This window comes from Halyomorpha halys, unplaced genomic scaffold, assembly GCF_000696795.3.
Source record: "Halyomorpha halys isolate HHAL.00 unplaced genomic scaffold, Hhal_1.1 Scaffold534.1, whole genome shotgun sequence".
NCBI classification, from domain to species: domain Eukaryota; kingdom Metazoa; phylum Arthropoda; class Insecta; order Hemiptera; family Pentatomidae; genus Halyomorpha; species Halyomorpha halys.
The window spans coordinates 208,661-213,936 of record NW_027112374.1 but is presented as its reverse complement, the minus strand read 5'-3'; positions in this window follow the sequence as shown (position 1 = coordinate 213,936).

Sequence of the window (5,276 nt, the reverse complement as noted above, 5' to 3'; positions counted from 1 at the left end):
CGAAGTCGTCTATAAGTTGCGCGAATCGACGACTGATTTTCAAAGTAAATTTGGATAATTTCGTAGCGTTGTTCAAGCGTGAGTCTATTCATGATTATTTTTCAGAGTATACTGAAACAAATAAAAAAAAAATTTTGATTACAATTTAATTTTTTGTGTTACTTTTTACAATTTAAAGTTCTATCTAGCTTAAAAAAACACCTTTTATAAATAATACAAAGGCAACATAAACGTCCTTTCTTTGCCTGAAAGGTATTTAAGGAAAATCTTCCGGGGTAGGTTCGCACAGGCCTTCAGCCCATCAAAGAACTATAAGCTCCGGAAAAGAGGGAACTGGAGTTCTTGGTGGATGGTACTGTTCCTTTTCCTCTGCAGTGTGGCGCCTCGGACGATCCGTAGAGGGATGGAGTTCTGGTATCTCTTTAGTTTTTGTAGTGTTGTTTTAAGAGATGCCACAATATAGGTGCAGCGTCGGACGAATAATAGCCTTATCTGCAGCTTCAGTCGGAGAGACAGCTGTGATGAAGTGAATAGGCGATGAAGCCTATGCAATTTCTGCTTGGTTATCTTCAGCCTTTCTCTGACGTGATTGGAAAAGGTCAGGTGCCTGTCTAGTGTCACGCCAAGGTAAAGGATGGAGTTTGGCACGCCCCTTATTTCATCTTCCACCGTAAATGTCTTTGGTACGTTGCTCTTCTTCTCTTTTTAATAAGAGATTACAAAGGCATTTCGTAGACTCCAGGGAGTGACGTCCCTAATTCAATATTGAAATATTTGCTTAGTACGGAAAGAGGTGGCTTAAGGTAGTTTAATCGAGTAATATTAAAAAAGTTCCTGAAATTGGAAATAAAAAACACCATACTGGCAATTAGAAACTCATTTTATGAACAGCACTTTAATTTGAATGGGAAATAAAATTTTCTTATTTTCTATATTTTTTTTAAAAATAAAATTTAGGGCATGAAACGAGATTAGTAATGCCTTGTCTATTAATTTTTTTTTTTAATTTTTATTTATTGCTATTTACAGCTGTACATTATATGTATCACATATCATACTAAATGTATGTAAATATGATCTCAGTTAAATTCGAGTGTTACAGGTGTGTAGAGAAACTACCTATAGGTAGCACTCTAATGAGGTTTTACATTAGCTGGTCTTGTGGCCATCTTCTTTTCAGGCACTTTGGAGGATTGTCGGGAATGGAAGAGGAAGCAAGGTTAGAGATTAGTGGGTTTGGGTGGCTAGGGAGTTTATAATGGAAGGAGTGATATCTGGTTCGGGCTAGATCGGTTACATGTGGAACATTAAGGTCTTTATGTATGATTTTATTTGTGACAATGTAAGGAGCATTGAGGATTTTGGATTGCAATGATCGGATACGAGAGGAATTCGAAGGTTTAGGGAAGTCCCAAGCTCAACTCCGTATGTCCAGATTGGTCTTATTACAGTCATGTAGATCAGTCTTTTGTAGTGAATTGGAAGTTAATGACTTTTACAGCATTTACTGAACTGTTTGTGTGTTATTTCATGACCGGATCCCAACCATCTTTTCATATATACTATCCACGATCAACTGTCTTCTCATCATTATGAAAACAATTTAAACATAGATAAATATGTATATTTGCTCATATTTTATTTAATTATGTCCAAAATGTAACCCGACAACAGGTGCTAAAACGTGTTCTAAATTGTTATTCTTAGAGGACTAAATGTCCCAGAATAGAGAATGTTTTTTATTTCGTTTCCTTGAATAAGGTCCCATCCGTTCGAGTAGTTCTTCATCATTATTAATATATTCCTAATCTTACTTATTAACTTATCCTTTACTTTTAATAATTATTACTATTATTCCAGGTGATCGCCTCAGCCACTACATATCTGGTCATCTTGATCCAGTTCGAAAACACCGGTAACGCAGAACAAGCGGCTGTGGCTAACCTTACAACCACACCGATCCCAATGTTCACAGGAAATTAGTCATCAAATGCATTATTATTAGTGAATTTAACATTTAAATTACTTACTATAATTTAATAATTACACATTTTATTATATTTTACTTTTATTTATGTTATGTATTGAAGTGTGTACACTTTTTTTACATTGATGTCTCACCAGTCTCAGGTACATTACCTTTAGGCCAGATAGCTTTATAGTGATTATTAGTGTCATTCACACGCCATAAATATAAGCTTCTAGAGTGACATATATCTATAAAATATTTATAAACACTTTTTGCTGCGTGTTCCGATTGTAATAATACTCCTTATTGGACTAAATAACAATAGGGGTATTCATGATGTTGTGTTAAATGTTTTACCATGTTAAATGTTATAAGTATAGGATTGTGAGCAGACCTATTTGAAATCATGTTAAACGTTAAATGCATAAGAGCCCCTAGCGGATTTTCTCAGCAACTTGTTTTATAAGCCTTTATGTTTATAACCTTTCCTTCCAGAGAATCATGTTATTGCTTACTTCAAATTTGATTTAAGTTTCAGTTTTGATTTAAGCAATTTATTACAACATCCCTAGAATGAGTGAAAAGTGAAATTTGTGTGAAAGTTTAGCTTATGAGTGTCTTATTGATCTTCAAACTTGTAAATAAGAGAATGAAGATGAGCTAATTGACAACTTAGTTATTGAGTTTAGGTTTTAACTTATTTTCAATATTTTATTCTGCATCTTTGAATAAAATTATTATGTTCTAAGAAAAATGATCTAATAAAAGTTGTTATTATGTCTATAAACCACTTTTTTAGTATTTATTGTATTAATGAACCCATTATCCTACTATATTCAAACCTTATGTATTGTTTAAGAATAAAATCACTTATTTTCAGTAGTTTCTTTGAAAAATTTTCTTACAAGCATATATAGCATGTTACATGTCAGGTATAAGTTAATTTAAATAGCTACAAAATGTCACTCCTTCCATGTTTCTACCTTAATCATGAGTGGAGCTATTTGTATTTAAAAAACTAGCCATTAACAATTTACTACAAAACTATACAGCTATTATTTCAAAACTGGTGAACATAATTTAGTAAAACTTGGATGTTCCTCTTAGGTGCCAGGAAGCTTTATGGAAACTACTTTGGTGTCACATTTTATTAGATTATGAGATAATGAGGTAAAAAAGTATTTGAAATGTGTTGATTTGACATGTAATCAATCATGAACAAAAATAAAAAGCTTACATCTATTTGAGAGATAGAGAGGCTGCTGAGGTCTTAAATGATTTCCACTTTTTATAAAGTATAATTGCTCTATTTAATTAATGATACATAAATAATAATATATACAAAAGTAAGAATATATTCATAATTATAAATATTTTTAAGTTCAATTATTTTGTCAATCGGACTTCTTTAAAAGCTCTAGTTTTAATTTTTTTAATTTAAATTTGTTTTTATTTTGATTTTAAGAAGCTTCTCCGCAATCCTTTCCTTTTCAAATTCAAATTGCTCCCTGTCCAACACAAGGCGGTCTGCTAATACCTCTTCTGTTTTTTTCTCCGTTGTATTATTAAAGTTATCCATTGTGATTTAATAACAGGGGTATGGAATAATAACTAGCAGAAACGCGAAAGAACTAACCTGACACAACAAACAAAAATGGTGGCGAGCTCAACTGGTCTATTTTGTGACGTCATTCTCCATTTAACAGACCAAGTAAAAGACTCTCAGCCATATTACTTGTTATTTCGTTTTACCACGGCCAAAGAAGGCAATTTTTTTTCCATTTAACATGAGTTTTTCCATTTAACACACTTTAACATGTTAAACTAAAGATCATGAATATCCCTAATGTTCATTCTCAGACAAATAGCCACAGATTATTAGCTAATTATTATGAACACAAATATTAGGTTTTTAGGCGAGAGGTTTCAAATGGGTTAGCCACCAAAACGAATGTAAAATAATGATACATAAAATAATTTGTAAATAAAAATAGGTTTAAAACAGATATACAAGTGAAATAATGATGTTCATAATAATTTCAGCAGAGGCAAACTCATTTTTAACAGTCTTTTTGCTAATGCCGACTACTGAGCAGAGATGGGAAAAAATTAGCTATAGTTGAAACTAATTGCTAAAATTGCCATGGATACGATATTTATTCATGAATGAACCATTGATAAATAAATATCGTATCCATAAATAAACTCTGTTACTGCATTGTTGAAGACATTAACAATCTCAACATCACACACTATTTAAGCAATGTAAACACAAATCATTGCACATATAGATGTATTGGAGTAGTATCAAATCCTTTTCTCACTCTTAAGAAAAAAAAAACTTTGACAGAGGTTAGTCGAGACGGTAAAATTGCGTTTTAAAGATGTTAACACCGACATCAATATCTGCGGAAAGTAAATTGGGCCCTGTGTTTCAAAGCCCAAAAATATACCGTTTTTGTGAGAGCGTGCGAATTAGGATCGGATCAAACTTCATTCTAAGGATTAGTTTCCACAGCGCCATGGCTGCTCTGGAATACCTATACATATTTCTTTCTATCTCAAGCCTAACTTTAAAACTTTTAAGTTAACTTTAAAGTGTATTCTTTACTTACTTTACTTTTAGCTTAACTTAAAACTTATACATAAAAAATCTTACCCTTCCTAAGGGAAGGAATCTGGGAAGTTGGGACATTTTATACCTGACTTTCTTCTTTTTCTCATTCGTCCGCAGTGTTTCAACTTGACTGGTTATTATCCCTATGTTTATTGTTTATTTTTATCAATCATACTTTTACATATTATTATAATTCACCTATTCATATCTACTTCACCTATCTCTTCTATATTTTACACCTACCTGTTTACCATGTTTATAACTATTTCTAATGAGTAGTCTCCTACAATTTACTAGTCTAGGTCTGTATTTAGAACTTTTATCACACCTGGTTATATTTTTTAGTAACTTGTTTCCAGTCCAACTACATGTTTACTTCCTTATATTGTCATTATTAATTCTTTTTTATATACTTTATAAACAGAACAATTTTTTTTAAATGTTTTTATTTTGATGCTTGGGTAATTCTAAAATGTTTTTATATTGTTTTTTTTTTTTTATTTAGCCCTGACGAATCCCTGCAAAGTGGGACGAAACGTTGGTAAACAATAAATAATTTTCTTTTACTATTTTAATACCTTTATTGACCAGCACCCGGACTATCTTCCTACAATTTAAAACTTTTAGAACAATCTGAGTTAAAAACTGCTGTACTAAATATGTCCTGTCAGTCCGCTTATTATTAATTAA